The sequence below is a fragment of the Mesoplodon mirus genome, assembly GCF_964341445.2.
Source record: "Mesoplodon mirus genome assembly, chromosome: X".
In the NCBI taxonomy this organism is placed as follows: Eukaryota; Metazoa; Chordata; class Mammalia; order Artiodactyla; family Ziphiidae; genus Mesoplodon; species Mesoplodon mirus.
In genome coordinates this window covers 17,812,954-17,839,818 of record NC_138981.1, presented here as the reverse complement: position 1 = coordinate 17,839,818, position 26,865 = coordinate 17,812,954, and the positions used below count along the sequence as shown (strand labels likewise).

General features: G+C 43.4%; 1 protein-coding gene across 14 annotated transcripts in view; it reads left to right on the top strand.

The window, feature by feature from the left end:
* ADGRG2 (adhesion G protein-coupled receptor G2) overlaps positions 1–26,865 on the top strand; it is a 110,464-nt gene that overhangs the window by 1,269 nt on the left and 82,330 nt on the right. The gene's annotated exons all lie outside the window — the stretch shown is intronic.

The following is a 26,865-nucleotide window of genomic DNA, read 5'->3' as shown; positions in this document are numbered from 1 at the left end:
GCATGCACCCTGTATTTGGTTTAATGTTCTGCTGTTGCCGTCGAAATTCTGAATAATTTCGCATTTTTATTTTGCACGAAGCCCCATAAATTATGTAGCTGATCCGTAGGCAGAAAAAGGACCCATTTCTTTGATCAGTGTTCGGAGCTGGTGGGTGATGGAGAGTGAAGGTTTGTTAAGCAAAGACTAGCCAGATGTTGCAGTTCCTTCCATCTTTCTCAACTTCTTTTCAGCTATCTTAAGAGATAAGCCTATGAGTATAATTTCAGTTCTACATGGTATGACAATATTTATTTTAAAAATAATATTAATAATTTATTAAGAGCTTATTTATTTATTTATTTATTTAATTTTTTTTTGGCGGTACGCGGGCCTCTCACTGTCGTGGCCTCTCCCGTTGCGGAGCACAGGCCCCGGACGCGCAGGCTCAGCGGCCATGGCTCACGGGCCCAGCCGCTCCGCGGCATGTGGGATCTTCCCGGACCCGGGGCACGAACCCGCGTCCCCTGCATCGGCAGGCAGACTCTCAACCACTGCACCACCAGGGAAGCCCCAAGAGCTTAATTATTAATACAATTAAGTTCGATGTCGTAATAGTTTGTGAATTGAGTGACAAAGGCGTGTGCTATTTTCAAATGATTTGGGGAGTTTTAGTGTCCCAAAGTTTTGCTTACTTAAGATCTAAAATGAGCTAGACATTGCTAAATTGGCTGCTTTTTTCAGCTCAAATGCAAAGCTGGAAAATAAAAAGTGGCCAAATTTTGAAGCTGTTCAGGGGTATTGCTTTACAGGGCCTCAGTGCGACGCCAGCCCCTATCGGATTCCCTCTGCTTTTATCATTCCCACATCCCTGCAAGGTGACTTTCATTAAAAGGGGGATAGAGCAGACTTTGCTATTGAAAAACACTAAAGAAATGCAGGGCCAGCATTAGTGTTTTTTGTGAGTAATTCTTGCCCCAAACCCACAGATTCCAGGTGTGTGTACTTTTCTAGAGAAAAAATAAAAAATGTTGGAGACACAGAAAAGAAAAAAAAAGGAACTTTAATTATGGGTATGATTTTGTTCAGCAGAGGGAGGAAAAAGCCTGGGAAATGGCATTTCATTGGCGGGTTTGGCAGGCAAAGGAGAGCTGCTGTGTTTCTGGTACCATGAGCAGCCTTCCAGAAATGGCAAAGTGAGTTTGCTCAGGTGTTAGGGAGAGCCAGTAAGGAAGCTGCACTTCCACGGCTAACGTGGTCATTCTGGGTGCTCCAGTGTGGCTGTGGTGTGCCTGAGGCTGGTTGGGGACTCAGCGAGGGGGACATCACCGTGAGGTTCCTAGTGCTTTCACAGCGTTCATGAAACTGACAAACACATTTTTCCATTTTGCTGCCTGAGAGTGCCAAGTCAGTTCAAATACACGCTACAAACTGGGAAGAGCACCATTACATTGAAAAAGAAAGAGAGAGCTGGGGGTGGGCGGGAGGGGAAGAATGCATTTCTGTGGTGGTAATAATTCTGAAGATAGAAAGGAGAGATTCTGCCTTTAGTAAAAACCTGGGAGCCGCCTTTTATGCCTCACTGAGAAAAGCCTTCGCTACCTCAAGATAGAGGAAAACAGTTTTTCTGCTAAAATGTTCATGGTGTTAAAAATACATGGGTCTTTAATCCCCATGGAAATTATCTGGGGGTTGTGGTGTGCGGTGGGAGATGTTGGACGTTAAGAAATGGGGTAAACATTTGGGAAAAACTGTCATAAAATAAATCCCCTCGATCAAAGTCTGTGAACAGTGTGTTCCATTTTATAAATCTGCTTAATTCTTGAGCCGATTCCATGTTTTAAAAATTGAAGTACAATTGTAAAGCAATTATACTCCATTAAAGATGTTAAAAAAATTGAAGTACAGTTTATTTACAATAACATTCACCCTTTTTAGTGTACAGTTCTGTAAGCTTTGACAAATACATGTAGTCATGTAACCACCACCATGGTCAAGATATAGAAGAAGTCCATCACTCCAGAAAGTTCCTTATTGACGCTTTGTAGTCAACCCCTCCCGCCACTCTCAGCCCCTGGCAACCACTGATTTGTTTTCTGTCCCTATAAATTTGTCTTTTACAGAATGTCCTGTGCATGGATTCATACATGATGTAGCCTTGTGAGTCTGGCTTCTTTCACCTGGCATAATGCATTTGAGAGTCACCCGTGTTGTGTGAATCAGTAATTTGTTCCTTTTTATTGCTGAGTAATATTCCACAGTTTGTCCATTTACCAACTTTTGGTGATTATGAATAGGGCCAATGTAAACGTTCACATACAGCTTTCTGTGTGAACATAAGTTTTCATTTCACTCCAGTAAATACCTAGAAGTAGGATTGCTGTATTGTGTGGTAAATTTAACTTGATAAGAAACTGCTGAACTTTTCCGAAGTGGCTACACCAGCGTGCACTCCCACCAGCGATGTATGAGGGGTCCTGTTGCTTGGCATCCTTGCCAGCCCTTGGTATTGTCAGCTTATTTTATTCCAGCCATTCCAGTAGGTTGTGGTGGCATCTCTGTCGTTTTAGTTTGCGCTTCGCTGATAACTAATGATGTTGAGCATCATTTTGTATGCTTTTTGGTCATTTGTATATCTTCTTCTATGAAATGTCTGTTTTTTTTTATTGTATTGTGTGTCATTATTGAATCGTAAAAGTTCTGCATACATCTGCACACAAGTTCTCTGTCAGGTATATGTATTGCAAACATTTGCTTTTAGTCTGTGGCTTGCCTTTTCATTTTCTTTATTTTTAAAAAAAATTGTGCTAGGGAATACCTAACATGAGGTTTACCCTCTTAACAAATTTTGAAGTGTCCAATACAGTATTGTGAACTATAGGCATGGTGTAGTACAGTGGATAGCTAGAACTTTTTCATCTTGCGTGACTGAAACTTTGTACCCTTTGAACAGCAGTTCCCCATTTCCCCCTCCTTCCAGCCCCTGGCAACCACCATTCTACTCTCTGTTTCTGTGAGTTTGACTATTTTAGTTGACTCATATTTAGTTGACTCATATAAGTGGAATTAATGATTTTTTTTTTTTGAAGAGCACAAGTTTTAAATTTTGTTAAGGTCTAATTTATCAGGTTTTTTTTCTTCTATGAATAGCACTTTTAGTAACCTGTCTGATAAATCTTTGTCTACCTCACATTTACCAAGATTTTCTCTTGTGCCATCATCTAGACATTTTATAGTTTTATCTTTTATATGTAGGTTTATGACTTCATTTTTTAAAATTAATTAATTTATTTTTGGCTGTGTTGGGTCTTCATTGCTGCACGCGGGCTTTCTCTAGTTGTGGCGAGCGGGGGCTACTCTTCATTGCGGTGGCCTCTCTTGTTGTGGAGCACAGGCTTCAGGTGCACGGGCTTCAGTAGTTGTGGCGTGTGGGCTCAGTAATTGTGTCTCATGGACTCTAGAGTGCAGACTCAGTAGTTGTGGCGCACGGGCTGAGTTGCTCTGTGGCATGTGGGATCTTCCTGGACCAGGGCTCGAACCTGTGTCCCCTGCATTGGCAGGCGGATTCTTAACCACTGCACCACCAGGGAAGTCCCACGACTTCATTTTGAGTTAATTTTTGTACCCGTCAAGATTCACTCTTTTCCATATAGATAGTTGCCAATTGTTGCAACACTATTTGTTGAAAAGACTGTACTTTTCCCTCATTGTATCCCCTTGGCCCCTTTGTCAAAAATGAATTTACTGAGTATGTGTGGGTTTAATTTTGAACTCTCTTCTGTTCCATCGATCTGTACATCTGTCCTTATGCCTATACCACACTGTGTAGGTGTTACACATTCTTCTTCTTTTTTTTTTTTTTTTTTTTTTTTTTTTTTTTTTTTTTTTTTGCTGTACGCGGGCCTCTCACTGTTGTGGCCTCTCCCGTTGCGGAGCACAGGCTCCGGACGCACAGGCTCAGCGGCCATGGCTCACGGGCCCAGCCGCTCCGCGGCATATGGGATCCTCCCAGACCGGGGCACGAACCCGTATCCCCTGCATCGGCAGGCGGACTCTCAACCACTGCGCCACCAGGGAGGCCCTCTTCTTCTTTTTTAATAAGAGGGTATTGTGTTGTTGTTTTTTTTTAATTTTTTTTGTTTCTTTTTTTATTTTTTGGTCACAGTGCGTGACATGTGGGATCTTAGTTCCCCAACCAGGGATGGATCCTGCACCCCTTGCATTGGAAGCTTGGAGTCTTAACCACTGGACTGTCAGGGAAGTCCCACACATTCTTGTTAGGTGAATTCCTAGACTGTTTTGTTTGTAATTTGTATTGCTTTTAGAAATTGTATCCTTTTTTGCCCATTTCACTTCATTTTATTTTATTTATTTATTTATGGGCTGCTTTAGGTCTTCCTTGCTGCGTGGGCTTTCTTTAGTTGCGGTGCGTGGGCTTCTCATTGCCGTGCGGTGGCTTCTCTTATTGTGGAGCATGGGCTCTAGGTGCGCAGGCTTCAGTAGTTGTGGCTCGCAGGCTCTAGAGCACAGGCTCAGTAGTTGTGGCGCACGGGCTTGGTTGCTCCGTGGCATGTGGAATCTTCCCGGCCCAGGACTCGAACCCGTGTCCCCTGCATTGGCAGGCGGATTCTTTTTTTGTTTTTGTTTTTTTTTTGCGGTACGGGGACCTCTCACTGTTGTGGCCTCTCCCGTTGCGGAGCACAGGCTCCAGACGCGTAGGCTCAGCAGCCATGGCTCAGGGGCCCAGCCGCTCCGCGGCATGTGGGATCTTCCCAGACCAGGGCACGAACCCGCGTCCCCTGCATCGGCAGGCGGATTCTCAACCACTGCACCACCAGGGAAGGCAGGCGGATTCTTAACCACTGCGCCACCAGGGAAGCCGCCCCCCATTTTATTTTGTTGTGACTATACTATTGTATAGACAGGTTTTTAAATTTTTTTGTAGGTCTAGCATATTCAAGCCATGTTACTGAACTTTCATTAGTTCTCATAGTTTTTCAGTCAATTTTCTTGAATTTTCAAGGTCGACAATCAAACGGGCTGCAAATGGCAATGGTATAGGGGCCCCTCCCCGCCCCCAATATTTTTTCCTCCGTTTGTCTGGTCTCCTTAGTGGCTAGGCTGCCCTGTAGAGCAGTGTTGAGGAGTAGTATCTGACTCAGGTGGGAACGCTTCTCATAGCTTACCACTAGGTATTCTGCTTGCTGTGGAGATCTGGCAGTTACCCTTATTAGTTCCTTCAGGAGATTTTCTTTCCATTTTTAGCTTTGAAATGTTCTAAAATTTAATTTTAAAATTTCTTGTTCTGCTTGGTATTTATTTTTGTTTTCATTGAAAGCCTAACAGTTTAGAGGTGAGTCAGTCTTCCCAGCTTTGGGAGGTCATATTTTGATCTTCTTCCCTGGAGAAGAAGATAGTGTAGCAGAAGTCAATTCATTTTATTTAGACTAGGAAGAAACTACCTTTGGAGCTTTTTTTATAATGTTCTCATTTGGGGGGGATGCCAGGTACAGCGAGGAAGGGAGAGAATAAAGGAACAGTTTATATATAAATAAATATCTTATGTATAAGTAAGATAAGGTAGCTTTTTGTAGTGTTTTTCAAACTTTCCTGCCCACCATTCACAGTGAAAAGTTTAGATCTCAACCCAGTATGAACATACCTGTATATAATTGAAACGGAATCTCACGAAGTATTATGCATTTTTCCTCTGTGCAGTGTATTCTGAAAATTTCAGTTCTCTTCCATCTGTTCTACTTCATTTAAAAATGATGATCATGACCCTCTGCATTGATTTGACACTCTTTCATATAACCCTGTTTTGTAAAACTGTTCATTTAGGTTCTAAGCCCCCAAACTGCTGAACTGTGTCCAGGACAGATTCATTTTATATCAGATCCTGTTATGATACAAAGTGAGTTCATTTTTAATACCCTGAGATAGTGGTAGCTACCCAGATTTTTCTCTTGAATTAGGATATAGCCTCTAACCCAGTCTCCCAGCACCCACTCTTGACCCCAGAGAATTGCCAGTAAAGGCAGTCTTGTAAATCCACTGTTCAAAACCTCTAACAGCCTCTGCCACATTTACACTAACCCCCCAGCTGCTCCCTGTAGCCTCTGAGGCCCTATATGACTTTTATCTCAATCTTCCCACACTTCTCCAGATACACCAGCCTTCTTGCTATTCATCACCCAAGCCAAGCATTTTCCTGCTTCCCAGCTTTAGTATTTGCGGTGCTACCTGCCTGGAGCACCATTTCACCAGATAATCACATAACTTGTCCCTCTGTTTCATTTGGGTCTTCTCTAACCCTCATTCTAAATCAGCATTCCTCACCTACCACTATAAATGTCCACCCCCTCATCCCACTTTTGTTTTCTTGTAACACTATTATCTGCAGTTATATTATTTAGTTATTCGTTCACTGATTCCGTGTCCTTTTTTTCCCTGCTAGAATACAGGAGGGCAGGGACTTTGTGTATCTTGCTCACAGTTGTATTTTCAGGACCTAGAACAGTGGGACATAGTAGGTGCTCAATAAATATTTGTTGAATGGATGAATGAGTGCACCTAGAATCTAGAAGAAATCAGGCACTAATCCTAAGAGAAATTCAAATTCAGTTTTGGTGTGGAAATTTCTTTAGGTTAAGCATAGAGTATATTTTATTATTATTTTTAATTTATTTATTTTTAGAGTATTTTTTTTTTTTTTTTTTTTTTTCTTTTTGCGGTATGCGGGCCTCTCACTGTTGTGGCCTCTCCCGTTGCGGAGCACAGGCTCCGGATGCGCAGGCCCAGCGGCCATGGCTCACGGGCCCAGCCGCTCCGCGGCATATGGGATCCTCCCAGACCGGGGCACGAACCCGTATCCCCTGCATCGGCAGGCGGACTCTCAACCACTGCGCCACCAGGGAGGCCCTAGAGTATATTTTAATGTAAGTCATTAATCAACAGACATCTGGTGTCCACTACATTTCTGACTCTGATAATAATAATGATAACTAACAGCTAATATTTATTGGGCAGGCAGTGCTCAATTTACATATATTAACTCATTTAACCCTCCCATCCTCTTGGGGCAGGTACTATTATTATCATTTTACAGAGGAGGAAACTGAAGCACGGAGAGGTTAAATACTTTGTCCAAGGTCATGCAAATGGTAAGCAGTAGATCCAGGGTTTGAACACAGACCATCTGATTTCAGAGCCTGTGTTTTATTTTTGTTTTTTTATTGAAGTATAGCTGATTTACAATATCATGTTAGTTTCAGGTATATAACATAGCGATTCAGTATTTTTACAGATTATGCTCCATTAAAAGTTATTACAAGGTAATGGCTATAATTCCCTGTGCTACACACTACATCCTTTTTGCTTATCTATTTTATACGTAGTAGTTTGTATCTTTTAATCCCATACCCCTAACTTGCCCCTCCCTCTTCCCTCTCCCCAGTTGTAACCACTAGTTTGTTTTCTATATCTGTGAGTCTTTTCTGTTTTGCTATATACATTCATTTGTATTATTTTTTAGATTCCACATATAAGTGATATCATACCGTATTTGTCTTTCTCTGTCTGATTTATTTCACTGACCATCAACAGATGAATAGATAAAGAAGTGGTGTGCGTATACATACACACACACGCACACACACACACACACACAGAGGAATATTACTCAGCCATGAAAAAGAATAAAACTCTGCCATTTGCAGCAATGTGGATGGACCTAGAGCCTGTGTTCTCAACCACAGTGCTCGTAGGAGCAAGGAGCATACACAATTCCTGATCTTTATAAACATGTAATGTTATGGTTAGAAGTAAAACAATTACTTTCAATGTTGATAAGGAGACCAACATTTGGTAGACAGTTCAGTTGAATTAGTAGGATGGATCTTACAAGCCTGATTAGTAGGATGAATCTTAACAAGCCTGATCCAGATTCTTGGGTCATCTGCCTACCACTGCTGTTGTCTTCTTCTTGTCCTGATATGGGTATCATTTGGGGGTCAGCAGGTCTTTCTATATATCAGTCCAATCCAAAGGCCCTTCTTAAGTGGGAAATATGAATTCAAGAGTCAATTCCCTTCAGTTTCTCTGCGTGCGAGCTAGTTAATAGTACCTGATAAGGGTCCTTTTATCTAGGTTGGAGACAGTCCTTTAAATGATGCCTTTTCCGGTGTGCATAATCTCCTGGTTGCAGGTCACGGGGGCATCTGATCTTCATCCAAAGATAGATTGCTGTGATAAGCTTCAGAAACAAACTTCGAGTGTTCTTTTAATAATTCAATTAAACTTTCCAATAATATAACGTAACAACAAGGAGCTATCTGGGAAGTGAGTCTTAAGCAGTAAATACAGACCTCAATTAACAAACCTAGAATTTAATACTCACTGAAACAGTCTTTTTCTCTCTAAAATTATCCTAATTTCTACCAAATATAGCCAAATTAAGACATTTGTTTGCAGAATAAGTCTGGCTAATTGACCAAATAGGCTCTTTTAAATTGGCTCTGCTGGAACTTTTCATAAGGAATCTCGGGTCGAACTTTTAAAAGGCCCCTCCAGGCTGGGAAATCCATGGCAAGGGCTAGCCAGATTCCGGCTGTGATATGTATAGATTTGGGTGAATTCCTCTCTTCTTGAGGTCCACCAAACATCTTGAGATTCTTGTACATGTCAGGAGGTGACCTTCCTTATTCACCTGATAAGGCTTCTGGGAACGTAAGAGTTTCCAATTTCTGGAGGGATTTGGTAGAGAGAAAATATAAATGTTTCGATTCCGCTTACGAAGGTGTAATTTACCAAGTTGCTGTAAGCCAAAATTACCCTGAGGGGAAAGGTTTCCTTATATCTGGAAAACACAGATTAAAAGCCAGTAATATTTCAGACAAAAACTATGCAAATTATGATCATATTCACCAGTTCACTCAGTCCAATGTAACGAATCCTCTTTGTTAACAGTTTTATGAAGCCGTCAGGTTTTCTGTTAGGATTCTTTAAATTTCTTACCTTGTTCAGCAGTATGGTCTGAAAGTTATTAGAAACCTGTACTTGTCAAAAAGTCCTTTCTATGAATCTTGAAGATGAAACATTTTTGCAAAAGGATCAGAGTAAAACAATAACTGTCTATGAATGACAAAAAAACTTAAAAAGGCATGGTTAAACACATGATTACAATGCCATTGACAAAGAAACTTGATTACTGCTGTGACATACAACATTTTAAGATGATAACTAGAATTATGACTGATACCATTTTACTAGAATGTATTCAAATTTTAGGAATTCCATATAATTTCTAGTATATCTATATTAATAACATTTACCCATACAATATAACTTAAGGCTTATCCCTCATTTGACAATGCTTCCTATGTAATTTAACATACCAAGCAAGCCTAATTAGTTTAATATTTCTCTTTGATATGCCTTAGGGGCTCTTTGGAAAACTCAAAGTTAGCTAGAGGTCAACGGACTTTAATTAGAATTTGATCTTTGGGAAGTTTGTCAAAAATATTGAAAAGTTCCAAAACACTTGGTCAGACACATAGGTCACTGGGAAACAATACTTGTTCACTTAACCAAAGTGACAATAAAAGATTTCAAAAGCAAATACAGAATGTAACAACAAATTACTTAAAAGGTAAAGAAAATTTACACTCTGATATCAAAAGCAGCTCAATAGTCCAAAAAACTTTGTTTTCTTAACAGAGGGAAAACCAAACTCCAGTCTTGTACCAGCTTACTTTTTTTTGTGTGTGTGGTACGCGGGCCTCTCACTGTTGTGGCCTCTCCCGTTGTGGAGCACAGGCTCCGGACGCGCAGGCTCAGCGGCCATGGCTCACGGGCGCAGCCGCTCCACGGCATGTGGGATCTTCCTGGACCGGGGCACGAACCCGTGTCCCCTGCATTGGCAGGCGGACTCTCAACCACTGCGCCACCAGGGAAGCCCCCAGCTTACTTTTAATAACAAAATCAATTTACTTAATTAAATTCAATCTAATCTTAGCCAACCCTGACCATACACAAAACACTTTTCTCAGGGTTCCTTTTTTTACAAACCTTCCACAACTTTTTGTATCCATATTAATTTATCCCTTATTTTCTTTCCCATCCAGAAGCAATCAGCTCTAGGACAAAATTACCACTTTTTTCCCTTAGCAAAATGTATTTCTATTCCTCATACCTTCTTTTACTGAAAACACACATCCTACTTTCCTTGCATACTGAAAAATTTCCCTTATTATTTCTAGTAGCTCTAATCACATATATATTAAAATTTTTTTTTAATTTTGGTTTTTATTCTTTGTGAACTTTTTTCTTATAAATTTATTTTATTTTATTTTATTTATTTTTTTTTTGCGGTATGTGGGCCTCTCATTGTTGTGGTCTCTCCCGTCGCGAAGCACAGGCTCCGGACGCGCAGGCCCAGCAGCCATGGCTCACGGGCCCAGCCGCTCCGCGGCATGCGGGATCCTCCCGGACCGGGGCACGAACCCGCGTCCCCTGCATCGGCAGGTGGACTCTCAACCACTGCGCCACCAGGGAAGCCCTCTTATAAATTTATTTATTTTATTTTTGGCTGCATTGGGTCTTCGTTGCTGCGCACGGGCTTTCTCTGGTTGCGGTGAGCGGGGGCTACTCTTTGTTGCGGTGCACGGGCTTCTCATTGCAGTGGCTTCTCTTGTTGCAGAGCATGCACTCTAGGCACGCGGGCTTCAGTAGTTGTGACACGCGGGCTCAGTAGTTGTGGCTTGTGGGCTCTAGAGCACAGGCTCAGTAGTTGTGGCGCACGGGCTTAATTGCTTTGCGGCATGTGGGATCTTCCTGGACCAGGGCTCGAACCTGTGTCCCCTGCATTGGCAGGCGGATTCTTAACCACTGTGCCACCAGGGAAGGCCTATCCTTTCTACTCTTGATGGGCCTTTGGTTTGTTTCTAGTTTTTGGCATTTATGAATAGTGTTATGAGGATCACCCTTGTACATATCTTTTGATAAACACATGTGTGCATTACTACTCGGTAAATGCTGTATTCCCTCTACCCTTCTAGGTTCTTGGCTGAGACACCCCTGTAATAAAAAGACAGATTAACAGGAGAAAAACAAACAAGTTTAGTAACATATATACCTTCTGTATACATAGGAGAGACCCACGAAAACTGAGTAACTCCCCAAAATGGCCCAAGCCCCACCACCTTCAACACCATCTTCAGCTAAAGACAAAAGGAGATTTTGTGGGGCGGTGGTGGAGGAGGCCAGTTATAGGAATTATCAGGAAAAATACAGTAAACAAGGGTAAGGTTGTTATGCAGATTTAAGTCCATGCCTTCTCCATTGACAAGAGTTTCTAGAGCTTTAGAGTCACCCTTCTCTTCCTGGTACAGAAAGGGAGATAACTTTAAAGTGGAGATTTCCCTTATAAATGTAAATGTCTCTTACAAAAGGGTAACTTCTACTCGGTTTTCAGAGCTTCTCCTTTGTGTGCTGTTTCTTAAAAATAATCAGCCTCAAGATAATTCTTATGCCAAAGAGACATTTTGGGGTGTCATATTGTGTTCCCCTTCAGTACCTAAAAGAATGCTTCAGATATATTTCTACTCATTTTCATGGTTGTCAGTTATTCTCTGAATGCAATTAGGATTAGTAACCACCTCTGCATCAATTTACATATCTGTATCCATATACAATGTTGAGGCTTTTTATTCATAACTTGAATTGTTTTAGCATCAGTTGTTTTTCTACTTTAATTTTTCTCTAAGAGTGTTTCTATGTTCATTTATTACTTTACCAGCTACCTATATCAAAATGTCATTTTTAAGTATCTCAAGAATTTTGACTTTTTTTTTCCTGTGAGACACACACACACACACACACACACGTAATTATTTTGAAGTGAAAAACACTCCTGGAACTGTCAAATGTATTTTGCAGATATTGAGGCAAAGGTTTACCCACCTGAATAGTCTTGGAATGGTACAGGCTTATTAAGCACTGATTCCTAATTTTGCCAAGGGGGGAAAAAGGGGAGAGCAAAGTGAATGAAAGCGGTTTTGAAAAACTAAAATAAGCTTTATTTTGTTGTGATTACACGCAGGTCCGCAGGTTGACATTATTATCTCCCTTTGTCCCAGATTGCATTAACTTATTCCATTCAGCAAATCTGAAGTTAACTCGACAAACTGAATAGAGCAAATATAGCCTGAAATCGAGCAAATACCTTCCATTTGATTTTGGTAGGAGTCACAGCCGCTGAACGTACTCTTTATGTAGAGAACACTTAGCGAATCCTGTTACCTATGGCACTGCTTTTCAGATGTACACATCAATCAGCTGGGGAGCTTGTTGAAATGCAGATGCGGATTCTGGGGTTCTGGGATGGGGCTGGAGATGCCTGCTTTTTGGGGGACCACACTTTGAATAGCAAGGCTTTAGAGCACAGCCGGGTTTACATGAGACCTTGGTCGGTTGCCCATTCAGGGGTGATAAACATCCCTGCCCCAGTGCCTCTCGGGTTGGCCTCCCAGTGCGGGCTGAAGAACCAGGTGTGTGCAGTCTCCGTTAGAGCCGCAAAAGCCCAGTGCTCTTTGGACGTTTCTTTAAATCTCAAGTGGCAACTCCTTTCAATCTCCCCTCACCTAGTCTCTCCTCAGACATTCCGAACACCTGAAGAAAAACGACTGTACTCCTCAAAAGCACGCCAAACCAACATACACACACCCCAACCCCCGCCCATATGCGCGCGCACGCGCGCGCGCGCACTTAATCCCTCTTCTCTCCTGGCTTCAGTGCTTTGTACTTCCTCATTCATTCCACAGAGGGTGTCCGTTTCAACATCCCGGTGCCGAGCACTGCGGTACACACCAGCCCCCTTCCAGACACTAGCTGTGCATTTCTCTGCCCGCCTGTGTGGCAGCCTGGAGTGTTGGGGAATTAACAATCCCCAGCCCACCCCGGAGCAGCCCTCAGCCAGCGCCTGATGAAAGCTGGTAGATAATGAGCCCAGCTCTTTGCCCATGAGCAGGACCACTGAGACGGATGGGCAGTCTGCATTGGCTCCCAGAGCTCCCCAGGACTGAGATTCAGCTGCCCCCAGTGGTAACTGGCTTGATGACGCACCTGTATTAGCTGCCTTCCTGCCTCCGTCTCACTTCCCCGTTCTCCTGTGTCCTGGGATCACATCCTAAATAAATTGCTTGCTCTCGAATCTTTGCCTCAGAGTTACCTTCTGGAGGAACCCAAACTATGGCAAGGCTCTTTGAGGCCAACAGTCAGGAAGTACTTTTGTTCGTTTTAATAAAACCCCATTACAAGAAAACACGGGAGCCCCTTGGGTTTGTCCTGGGGGGGTTTCACCACTGTCTAGTTATTTTGTTGGCATGACACCAACCATTCAGATGGCTGGAAATAAGCCCGATCATGGAGAGCGTGCTTCCGTGTTCCTGAACTGTCAACAGAGTTGATATCTGGGGTCCCTAGCAGAGCTGATTCTTGCCTTTCTGACTCCTGACCAGGGGCATGTATCTCTGAGTTCTGCCTCAGAGCCCTGAGCACATCCTGTGGCCTCTGCAACCCTCATCCTGGCTGCCTCCTACTTCCATTCTCCTTTCCGTAGGCCTCCTTCCCTCGGGTTCTCTGTTGTGAGTTCTCTGCCCAACCCTTTGGGACAAGGAGTCCTTTCTTGGACCTTCAGTTTACTGCATGGAGGCTCCTGACTTTAAGTTTCAGGGACGTACCACCCCTGTTCTCCAAGCTTTGCACCAATGATCAGTGCTTCTCATAGCCGTGTCTTTAGCTTGTCCCCCTCCTCCTGCCTTCTTCCCCAGACTGGAAATGGATCCAAACCTTGGCATAATTTAAACTTCTGAGTGCATTTTAGAACTGCCTGTACCCAAATGGGGGATCTTAGCCCTTCTATATGTTCAGAAGTGTGCCTTTTCCCCTCAAGACCTTGTATGCAGCACTCCCCTTTCTGTGGTTCCTTGTATGATGGGAACCCCCACCAGGCAGGGATATTTGGGAGGGTAGCCTGACCTGGCACTCCAGAATGGATTGCTCACAATCTTGCTGTACCCCTGCCAGGGTGCATTGTCCACCAGGCTGAACACCCATGTCTTTGTTTGGGCCTCTTGGGGTTCCTGATTAGAGACCCTTGTTCCTTTGGATTTGGTATTTTAAGAGTACACACTACATCAGTAGGACTGTCTTTAATGTAAACATCCATGAAAACATCAAGGATGGATGGCTAGGTTACTGCTTCCCTGTGACTTTGGGCTCTCTTCCTGCCTTGTAGACTGCCACCTTCTTGCTGTGTTCTCAAATCGTGGACAGAGCGGGGGGGGGGGGAGAGGGAGGGAGGGAGGGAGGGAATCCTTCTCTTCTTATAAGGCTGTAGCCCTATTAGATTAGGGTCCCACCCTTATGACCTCATTTAACCTTAATTATCACCTAGAGACCCTGTCTCCAGATACAGTCATGCTGGAGGTTAAGGTTTCAACATATTAATTTGTGGGGGGAGGGACACAGTCCAGTCCATAGCAGTAACTGTGCCCAGCTTCCCCCCCAACCCCTCTATTCATCTAGCTGAATCCTGAAATTCCACAATTTGAGATTCATTTCTTTGGCTTAAAGAGTTGTTAAAATGTAAATGGGCACAGAATTTGGTTCATGTGTCTTGATATGAGGTCGGCTTCTGAGAGCAGGTAGGGTTCAAAAAGTAGACCACTGGGTACCTACAAGTTGGGAATGCGCCCCATCTAGAGGAGAGAAGGGTACTAAAAAGAAAGTCGGTTTTCTCCGAGCAGTGTCTTTTGTTAACTTTGCCAAGGCCTGTTCAAGTCCTCAGAATTATTTTATCAGTTCCTGCGAAATAACCCTTAAGATCAAAGAACTGAGTACTTAACATTGCTTTCTTGGATCTATGAACAATTTGAAAGACATTGCCTTTTATTTTTATTTATTTATTTATAAATTTATATTATTTATTTTCGGCTGCGTTGCGTCTTCATTGCTGCTCATGGGCTTCCTCTAGTTGCGGGGAGCCGGGGCTACTCTTCGTTGCGGTGCGCAGACTTCTCATTGCTGTGGCCTCTCTTGTTGCAGAGCACGGGCTCTAGGCATGTGGGCTTCAGTCGTGGTGGCACACGGGCTCAGTAGTTGTGGCTCGCGGGCTCTAGAGCACAGGCTCAGTAGTTGTGGCGCATGGGCTTAGTTGCTCCGTGGCATGGCATGTGGGATCTTCCGGGACCAGGGCTCAAACCCATGTCCCCTGCATTGGCAGGCGGATTCTTAACCACTGCGCCACCAGGGAAGCCCCGATATTGATAAAGTCTTGGTTACTGCTTGTTACTGGATGGTAATCCTTTATCAACCAGGATATTTCCATTTTAGTACTTAATCCTTCTCCCACACTAACATCAAAATGGTACCTGAGGTAAAGTGAGCCCTTCTCGTGGCTTCTTATTGCTGGGATCGGCTGCTTGTGGATAATTAGCTCAGCTAATCAGAACATTGTGTATGAGTCGGGCATATGGCTTTGACCCCATGTGGCCTTTGCTCCTAGGGGGACCCATAGAGGGTGGGTCAGTGCTGTTTCAGTTCTGCTAAGGAAAGTGCTTGGAATTCCATCTCCTTTGGACCTGCTCCATCAATGGTGTCATCTAGAAGTCTTTAACCCTGGCCGTACATTAGCTTTAAAAAAGTGCACAGAGGTAAGCACTGTCCTGAAACTGGTGTTCATTTTCTCATATATTTCTTTATACTTATATATGAATATGTCCCTAAGTAAGAGAAAATGCTACTTGCATGCTTTTGAACTTTATATGATTGGTATCTTTTTTACCCTCATATTATTCTGCAACTTTAATTTTCAGTGTCTTTTTTTTGTGAGATGTGTCCTCGTTGCTACATGTAGCTCTAGCTCATTTCTTTTTCTTTGCTCTGTAGTAGTCCGTTGTGTAAATATATAATCTACTTGTACATTCTTCTATTGATGTTCATTTAAATTGCTTCAGATTTTGTTGTTAAAAATGAAGCTGCTATGAACAGCCTTGAACATGTTTCCTTGTGCTAATATATAAATATTTCTGTAGGAATTATATTCAGGAATGGAAGTAGTGGGTGGCAGGGTATGTGCCTCTTCAACTGTACTAGTTGTTGCCAGATTACTTTCCTAAGCAACCGTGTAAGATACTTCCTGTTGCTCAGCATCCTTGCCAACACTTAGCATAGTCAGACTTTTGAATATTGCTAAGATGATAGGTATGATATTTATCTCTTTTTGTTTTGATTTGCATTTCTCTCAGTAGTAGTGTTCACTGACTAAGTTTCATTTTCGTGAAATTCTAGTTCAAGTTTCTTACCTATTTTTCTCTGTCAGTTTATCTGTATTTTTAAAAATGGATTTGTGGATGTTCTTTATATGTTCTGGATACTGATTTTTTTTTTTTTTTTTTTTTTTTTTTTTTTTTTTTTCGGTATGCGGGCCTCTCACTGTTGTGGCCTCTCCCGCTGCGGAGCACAGGCTCCGGACGCGCAGGCCCAGCGGCCATGGCTCACGGGCCCAGCCGCTCCGCGGCATATGGGATCCTCCCAGACCGGGGCACGAACCCGTATCCCCTGCATCGGCAGGCGGACTCTCAACCACCGCGCCACCAGGGAGGCCCTGGATACTGATTTTTAGTGATACATGTTATAGATAATGTCTCCCAGTCTGTGGCTTATTTTTCACTTTTTATGGTGTTTTCTGATAAAGGTCTTTCAGTGTAGTCAAATTTCTTCTTTTTTTCTTTTATGGTTTGCACTTTTTTTTTTTTTTTTTTTTTTTTTTTGCGGTACGCGAGCCTCTCACTGTGTGGCCTCTCCCGTTGCGGAGCACAGGCTCCGGACGCGCAGGCTCAGCGGCCATGGCTCATGGGCCTAGCTACTCCGCGGCATGTGGGATCTTCCCAGACCGGGGCACAAACCCGTGTCCCCTGCATCGGCAGGTGGACTCTCAACCACTGCGCCACCAGGGAAGCCCTATGGTTTGCACTTTTTGTGTTCCTATCCCAAAGACATAAAGATATTCTTCTCTATTGTCTCCTAAAAGTTTTAAATGTTGGCTTTTGAAATAATTTTAGTCTAATTGGAATTGAGGGAGGAATCTGTGTGTGGATTGTTTGTCCATGTGGAAAACCAGTTGTCCCAGGATCATTTATTGAAGAGTTGATCATTGCCCTCCCTGAGCTGCATCTACCCTGGCACCTCCTTTGCTGTATCAAGTGCCCATATATCTGTGAACCTGCTTGCAGGCTCTCTCAAATTTGGTTTCCTGGTATATTTTTCAAACCCTGAGTAAATACTACACAGCCTTGATTGCTGTAACTTTCTCAAGAGTCTTGGTATCTGGTAAGTCAAGACCTCCTTTGGGGCCTCCCTGGTGGCGCAGTGGTTGAGAGTCCGCCTGCCGATGCAGGGGATACGGGTTCGTGCCCCGGTCTGGGAGGATCCCATATGCCGCGGAGCGGCTGGGCCCGTGAGCCATGGCCGCTGGGCCTGCGCGTCCGGAGCCTGTGCTCCGCAACGGGAGAGGCCACAACAGTGAGAGGCCCGCGTACGGAAAAAAAAAAAAAAAAAAAAACCAAAAAAAGACCTCCTTTGTTATTCTTTGTCAAATTATCTTGGCCACTTTGTTTTACATACACATTTAGCCCTCCGTATCCATTGGTTCCATATCCGAGGATTCAACCAACTGCAGATTGAAAATATTTGGAAAGAAAAATTCCAAAATGTTCCCAAAAGCAAAACTTGAATTTTCTGCAACTCGGCAACTATTTACATAGCATTTACATTGTAATAGGTAGTATATGTAATCTAGAGATGATTTGAAGTATACATCCTTTGTAGGTTATAGGCAAATACTATGGCACTTTATATAAGGGAGTTGAGCATCCTTGGATTTTGGAACCTGCAGGGGTTCCTGGAACCAATCCCCCATGGATGCCAAGGGACGACTATACACCTTAGAGTTACCATCAAGTTCCATAAAGAACCTCGTTAAGATTTTGAGTGAAATTACCTTGAATTTGTAGCATTATATATATTTTTCCAAATTACTTTGATATAGATTATCTCATTTGTGTCTTGCAACAACTTGAGAGGTAGGTTAATATTGCCCCCATTTCTCAGATGAGGAAAAACATATTAGAGAAATTAAATGCCTTGCCCACAGCTCACAAAGCTAGTCGATTGCAGAGCCTGGTCTTTTTTTTTTTTTTTAATATCCCTCTCTTCTTTTTTTTGTTAAGAAATAATTCACATACCATAAAATTCACCCTTTTAAGTGTACAATTCAGTGGTTTTTAGTATATTCACAAAGTTGTGTAACCATCACCACCATCTAATTCCAGAACATTTTCATCACCTGAGAGAGAAGCCCTGCACTTATTAGCGGTCACTGCATGTTTTCCCCTCCTCCCCACAGACTCTGGCAGCCATCCATCTACTTTCTGTCTCTATGGATTTGCCTGTTGTGGAGATTTCATATAAATGGAATCATGCAGTATTTGGCCTTCTGTGTCTGGTTTCTTTCACTTAGCCTCATGTTTTCAAGAGTCTTCCATGTCATGAATCGGAACTTCATACCTTTTTCTTCCCTTTCTTCATTTTTTCTTGGGTTCATTTCCTTTCTTCATTTTCATGTTCTTTCCTTTTTCATTCTATTCCTTTTCCTTCATTTCTTCAGTCCTTTAGCCAAAGCTTTTGACTCCAAACCCAGTGCTCTTTTTACAGTTACCATGTTAAATCAATCAGTAAGTGGACATTTATTTCTTTAAGAAGCTAAGGATGAAATGAAATGATTACGCGTGAGCCTAACAACGAAGTTCTTCAGCCTCACTCCTTGCTGGCATGCGTTAGGCACTCAAACATTGAGCTGACCGCACCAGAATAGAGGATTCAGTATCAGAGTTCTTTAGAAGAATCTTGCCAATGTTGTTTATGCTACGCCAAACTTTTGCTAAGCACTGTGCCTGGGAAGTGGAATATTGTTTAGGTTGTGAGCTGTGCATTAGATATGCATACTTGCTTTTGTAGAAGAGAAGTCGTATTTTCTTCTTGCAAACATCAGGTTGTTCAGTTGATTGTGTTACATAGATCTTGATTTGAAAGACTTAACATAAAGCACTGTATATAAAGAACGCTTCTCTCTTTAAAAATGTACTTATTCAGTTAATCAATATTTTGATGTTAACCTTGAGCTTGAGTTGAACTATGAAGAAAAATCAGAAAGAATGACACTACAATTTGCCAAGCCTGAACTAAACTAGGGACAAATATGTATGTTTCCCTGCAAAGTCTGCTGAATTAATTCCTTACCACTCCCCAGACCACTCCCAGTGAACAAACTGAACCCACATTTGGCAGGATAGTGGAAGAGGAGAGATTAAACATGCACACACACGCACACACACACTCACACACACTCATAATTAGTTGATCTGCAGCAAACCTCAAGCTATTCTTTTAACTAAACTTAAATCAAGCCAATAATTCACTTAGATTTTAACCAGCTCTTTTGAAAATTGTTTTATAAGGCTTTAGTTCTTCCAAATGTTCACAACCCACAAAATTGGTTTTGGAAATAATCCTTTTTCCCTTTGCCTACAAGGAACTGCAAAGTTGAGTTTGAGTTCACTTGCAGTAGTTTTTCTCTCCGTAGGTTTCCAGATATGATTCTTTTTCTCTGTTTCCTTTTTTAACTTGCCATGGATTTGCCCTTCTTCCCCAAGAGTATGTCCAACTCCTTCAAAATCTCTCCATTCAGTCATCCATGTACTCTTTCAACAAGTATTTCTAAAGTTCCTGCTATGTGCCAGGCAACCTTCTAGTCACTGGGGACTCAACAGTGAACCCAAAGGACAAAACCTCAGCCTTCAACAAAGCTTATTTTCTAGTGGGCAAAGCAGATAATAAGTAAATAAAATACACATTATGTTAGATGGTGATTAGTGCTATCTGTAGAGGAAAATGAATCAGAAAAGAGGCACAGGGAGCATTGAGGGGCTTCAATTTTAAATAGCATTTCTCTAGGTCAGGAGTTGGCCAACTTTGGCCTGTAACCTTCCACCTTTTCCTGTAAATAAAGTTTTATTGGCACACAGCCACACCCATGCATTTACATGTTGTCTGTGGAGTTCATTAGTTGCAACAGAGACCATATGGGCTGCAAATATTTACTATTTGGCCCTTTGCAGAGAGAATGCAGATTTTTATATATGATAACTTTTTAGAATTAATATGCATGTTGCACTTTTCAGCTTCCAAATCATCTTTACAAACACTGCCTCACTGGAGTGTGGTAGCGGTGTTGGGAGAGGTCTAAGTAGCTTTGTTTTATAGGTGACTGAACTGGAGAGGTTACTGAGGTTGTCCAGGGCTGCTGTGCTTGTAAAGTGGTGATGTTTAATTCTAAAAGCTGGTGCTTTTTCCAGCCTAATCGCCTGCTCCTGATGATAAATAAAACCCAGCTTTTTAGCACCGGGAGCTTCCTAGCGTACACAACACAGAAAGGCAATACTACGAAGGCATCCAGAGTGTGGGCTGTGAAGCTTGGCTGCCCAAGTTCAAATCCTCACTCTGCTACTTCCCTCTGTGACCTCTGTGCCTTGCGAGTTTCCTTTTCTATAAAGCAGTTATAATAATATGCCTTCTGGGTACGGGGGTGATACATCCCAGTTTGCCTGAGGCAACCCTGGTTTATGCCTCTTTTCTCTGCGTTAATTAATAGTGTCTCATTTTACTCTCAGGTGCTCCAGTCTGGACATTAAATTATATACGTACCCTAGCTAGGGTTGTCACTGGGGTTGAGTTAGTACAAATAAAGGACTTAGAATGCTGCCTGACCATAGTCTGTGGCAGTGGTTTCTTATCTCAGTGTTGTGCCTACTCATCACTTAGTTTTCTTCTGACTCATTTTTTGATTCCATTAAGTCCAGACTGGTTTCTGTCTGAAGCGACTTTGTCTGTCTGGGTTAACAGGTGATGAAGGATCCTTCTTCTAGGGCACAGAGCCCTCCACCTGCAGCGTTCATCCCCCCGCGAGCCTCTGGGCTCACTCCCTGACCTCCTTTGGCCGGTCTTTGCTCAGATGTCATCTTCTCATGATGCTTTCACAGGCCACTTCTCTAATTTGCCACGCCCTCCCATACACTTTGTGTCTACTTCCCCGCTTTAGTTTTCTACCTAATACTTACTACAGATAACATGTAGATTTTATTGAGCGGCTAATAATATTTTTAGTGTAGTTTTGTTTTGCTGTTGGATAGAAAGAAAAGCTCACTATGCCTGTGAGCTTTATTTTTCTGTTTTTAAAAATAGTGTAGCTTTATTGTTAAAATTTGAGAAATTACAGAAAACCACAGTGAAACAAATATAATCCACCCATAGTCCCACCCCTCCCCCAGGGTTGTCATTTTGGGGTGTATTAAGAAGAAAGCAATTTTACACCAGCTCTAGAGGGAATGCATTTTCTAGTCTAATCATAGAACTTTAACTAAACAGCTTATAAGCAAATGAAGATTTCCTGTGTTCTGTAAGTATTATAATTTTGATTCCTTTACGATAAACTTTTCTTCATATTTTCATCTGAAACTGGTCTGAGAGAAAATATCAAAACAATACTGGTCCAGCCTGGTCTCAGCCCCAGAAGTAAAGAAAAAAACACGGCAGAGCAGCTGAGTGAGACGGCAAGTTTCCCCACTTGGAATTAAGGTTTCCTGGCGTGTTGGCAGTATGTTAGTCTGACTCTTGCCAATGTGAACGCCTTAATAGAAAGGATCATGTGGTGGCATACTTTTTATTTGCTGACTTCCTTTATAATACGGAGCAAGTTGCACATTCTTTGTGTGTCACTCTCTCCTCTAAGAATATAATTCAGCTTCGTGTTTGCTCCACAGCCCTCTTTAAAACTTGTAATTGTTTCATATATTTGTTCGTTTACATTTTTATTTGAGTGCCCCACCAGCATGTAAGTACCAGAAGGGCTTGTATCTGTTGTATCTGTCTTGCTCACCACTGTGTTCCTAGTGCCTCACGTGTGCCTTGCACATGGTACTTACTCACTAAACATTTGTTGCATGGGGAGTCCACTGAGCCTGGCGGCACACACTCGCGCACCGCGCAGGGGTCCAGGGTGGGGACGACCCGTGTGCCGGGTTCTCAGCTGCGAGAGAATGAAGCCCTAAAAGATGGCCTTGGCCCCTCAGATATCATCCTCACTTTCTCCCTCAGGCCCCCAATTCCTTTAACAAATGGCAGAGTCATCAACTCAACCATCTGAGTTGGTTTCAAGTACCAGTGCCTTTTGAGACAGGAAGCTCATTAAGACCTTCACACTCAGAGATCAAGAGCGATGTTAGCTGCGGTCTTGGGGGGTAGGGGGTAGTGGTGATAGGGTGGGAGTGAGGAGGAGAGCACAGGGCAGGGAGGGGGAAGAGGGCCTGCAGGTGGGATGGCCAGGGAGGAAAGAGCGCGGGAAGGGTAGCGTGCCCGCCGCCCAGGCTTCTCTAGTCTCTGCTAGAGAAGCTCGTTCAATTTCACCTGCCGCCCAGGCCGATGAAGCAATCAGCCTGACACACCTGAGCAGTGGATGGTGGCAATAAGGCAATAGCTACATTTTTTTTTTTTTTTTTATGGCTGTGTTGGGTCTTCGTTTCTGTGCGAGGGCTTTCTCTAGTTGTGGCAAGCAGGGGCCACTCTTCATCGCGGTGCGCGGGCCTCTCACTATTGCGGCCTCTCTTGTTGTGGAGCACAGGCTCCAGACGCGCAGGCTCAGTAGTCGTGGCTTGCGAGCCTAGTTGCTCCGCGGCATGTGGGATCTTCCCAGACCAGGGCTCAAACCTGTGTCCCCTGCATTGGCAGGCAGATTCTCGACCACTGCGCCACCAGGGAAGCCCCAACAGCTACATTTTTGGGGCATGTCCTGTGAGCCATACTCTGTGCTGAGCACTCTTCCTGTACTTACTCACTACTCCTTTGCAAGAATTTTAGGACACAAATATGATGATTATTCCCATTTTATGGATAAGGAATCTGAGGTGGTGAGGCATTAAATATCTGAGACGACTTCATCCTGCAGCTTGTGGTAGGCTACAATTACATATTCATTCTCATCAGGACTCAGTAAAAATGTCTTGCTGTCCCCGCCCACCCCCCAACTGTTGCTTGAGGTCTGGGTGGCAGAAGGACTTTACAGGAGCTGCCTCTGGAGAGTGGCCTTTCTACTGTCAAGTTTGCTGACCCCTCCTAGAGTTCAAGGTCAAACCAACTGGCCCCCACACGATATCACATGGCTTTCCTTGCAGTGTATTAGAGAGTTACAGACCTTATAACAGGCAGGCCCAGTGCGCCTCATGGTTCAAGGGGACTTTGAGGTCTGGTGGCAAGTGAGTAGCTTTGGGACCCCTCATGTGGTCTGCTCCAGTTTTCAAAAAATATCCGGGGAGTTAGACTCTTGCTGCAAGGGAAAAAAATAGTACTCTCTCACTACTTGGAACACCTCGGTTTTGGAAAAATCACTAAAAAAAAAAAAAAAAAGAAATTACTGCAGAGCCCTCAGTGCTGCATGATTGCTGGAGGGTCATTAGGGAAAAGGCAGTGTCCAGACACTTGTGGGAGGTAGGAGTTTTTTATAGGCTGTTTGTGTGTCCAGTTTTGCAGTTTTCAGAGGAGGACTCCACTGGGGCTGTGAATGAAAACCATTGAACCTGTCACATTGTTGTTAGCCAGGTCACCTGGAAAAACACCCTGACAAATTGCAGCCCTGGGCAGGTCAAAGAGGGGAACACTAGGGCTTCCCTGGTGGCGCAGTGGTTGAGAGTCCGCCTGCCGATGCAGGGGACACGGGTTCGTGCCCCGGTCGGGGAAGATCCCACATGCTGCGGAGCAGCTAGGCCCGTGAGCTATGGCTGCTGAGCCTGAGCATCCGGAGCCTGTGCTCCGCAACAGGAGAGGCCACAACAGTGAGAGGCCCGCGTACCGCAAAAAAAAAAAAAAAAAAAAAAAAAAGAGGGGAACACTAAACAGAGAAGAAGAAAATGGATGGCCCTGCTCTGGTGTGAGGCCAGGGCTCGGTGTCATAGCCAAATTCCCCGGTGAGAGAGGAGTTTCCACCATCGGAGGCTTTCCCCACCCTACTTTACACCATTATTTTTTACAGTCTGAAAAAATAATTCCACTTCTGGTGGAGCCAAATAGAGTCACTTGAAGGCAATGAAAACAAAAGGAGCAGGTAGTGTTGATGCTTTAAGAGAACATCCTGATGAGGGAGGGAAAAAAATGAGAAGACCAGCTAGCAAGTGGGAGGTTTTCCTGGATGTAGGAGAGCTGCTTGGAATGGCATTGACTTCTGGTTTCTAAGGACCAGCCCAGCAAACCTAAACCTATAATGTAGGCAAACCCTCCTTGGGGGTCTCTTCCCCATCCCTCTCCCTTTGCCCTCACTGAGCTAACAGCAGGTTCCCGGCTCAGTGCCCCTGTGTTGTCTGTGCCTGACCTCAATGGGCTCTCCCCAGTCATCCCTGCCTGTGGGATCCCTAGTCACCAGCAAAGCTGATCTGATCAATGGAACCACACTCGTCTGTTAATGACCACAGTCATTGAAATTTGCATTCTTTAATGGGTTGCAATGCCTTACAAAAAACAACAAGCCCTGAGAGGTGGTCTTTTGGTTATTAGTCAGAAATTAAGAACTTTGAGGGTAGGAGAGGAGTCCTACTCTAGGCAAGCTTTAACAGGGCATCCTCTCCTTCAGTCCCTTTGATATGGAACACATTTCTCCGTCTTCCACTTCCCAAACACAGAAAGAGTCAGTCACTCCCATCTTTGTGTCCTCAAAGCAGTGCTCTTAGGACTAGAGCACATTTTATAACACTGTTCATCTGCACATAGGGCTTGAGTGAAGATGTTTCTTGCCTTCCCAGAACATACCCCTTTATCCTTTCCCTGTGCAAATACGGACCGGCCTCCATTTAGAAGAGAGTCTTAATTAGGAGCCACAACTTCCTGTAGATGATGTGATCAAACGTCCAAGGCTGCTGACAGGAGGATTTCGCCTAGGACTGAGAAGTGACTGCTGGGTGAGGTGAGGTGGGAGTCCTGGGCGACCTTGATAAGAGTAGCACAAAAGCCTATTTGAAATCAGTACCAGAGAGGCTGGGAAGAGAGGAAGTGGTGATCGTGAGTACGGCCAAGCCCTGAGCAGATTCAGTTAAGGACTAGTTACAAGGAAAAACTCTGCTTCCTTGAAGGATTGTGTTTTCTCCTCTTCATGGACGAGTTCAGCATGGGACGTGATTCCTTTGCTCTCTGGGCACCAGAGAGCCATGTTTGTGGTTTGATATTTGATAATACAAATGTGAAGGCCTTATGACCGTGTTATTTGTTTTCTAGTTCCCCTCCTTGGTTTTGATCTCCTTTTCTAATTTATATTCTCCTTGAACCTGCTTTTCTTTGTGTGGGGAGGGGACTAGAGAATGCCATTTTGTCATCTGTGGTCTTGGTGGTTGATTACCTCTTGGCCTTTTGTCTACCATAAATCACCATACAAATGGAAGGGATTATTACTATCAAGAACAGATGAGAAGGAGGGCAAATAGTTCTCTTTAAACAGGGAGGTTCTATAGACAGTTTTGGAACATGGGAAGGGAGATATTGGAAGACGGTTGAGGCAATAAAGTCTTCCTCTGCTCTTCCAGAAGATGGCATTGAGAAATCGAGAAGAATCCTAGAGATGTGTTCCAGAGGGTATACTTCCGATTTATTCTTGTTGATGGAAGCCATTAAAATCTCTGTCCACCTGACAGACAGTTGGTGGTCAGTTTCAAAATACAGTCACACATGCACCTAGAGAAGAAGTGAACTTCTACAGGGAGTCCTAGGGGAGAAAAGAGTTCCATTTAAAACACCATTAAAAGAAAAAAAGTGAACATTTATCCAACCCTGACATCTAATTTGCCCTTTCTAAACATTAATGTTGTAACCACAAACAAATGACAGGTTCCAGGACACCAGGGAAAAGTAAGCTTTTAAAAAGTCTGAAAAAACATCATTCAGGGGAAAAAATAAGTTAGAGTGGGAATAAAGTACAGACTAAAATGTGGAAGAGGAAAGAAAGCATTTTAAGAAATAACCTTCTGGCTTCTGAGTTGTACTGAGTGGTTTGATGTCATTAGCAAGATGATCCTATTGATTTTCTTTTATTCATATAGTAAAGAAATGGAAATCTAACCATTTTACCACTCACAGTATGTTTCCTGTAGTTATAAATATATCTTCCAGTCGCTTAGGCTGGGCAGCCAGGTGAGGGAAGGGGTTTTGGGCTATGTCCCTTAAACCTTGGGTGTCTGGCATGAAAGACCTGTTTTCTTATTGTACTTCCTGTCTGGTGGCAAGGAGTTGACCGGTCAAGAGGGGAGGGCTAGAACGCTTCAGTAGTCTACTCAGCAGGTCACTGTGATAAATGACTCTCCCAGGTAGATTATCACCAACAAATGCCCAGAGATGGACTGCAAACTCTGCCAGGAGTCCACCCTCTTGCCTGCCAGTCCCCAGAAACATCTTGCTGAATCACTTTATGAGTGAGTCCCAGAGACCGTGTCTATAGACTCTGCTTATGCGGGCTTCAGCGGGAGTGGGCTAGAAGGAATTGAGGCCTTGAATTAGAACTAGCCCGGGCCAGTGTCTTTTGTACCCAGTGGGTCCTTAAACGGGTACTTGTAGTACTTGCAGAAGGAAAAGAGGAAAGCAAGAAGCGTGGGGGGAATAATGAAAGGGAGGAAAGGTAGACAGAGAGGAAGAGAAAGAAAGAAGAGGATGGAAAGGAAGAAGGAAGGTACGTAAGTTAGT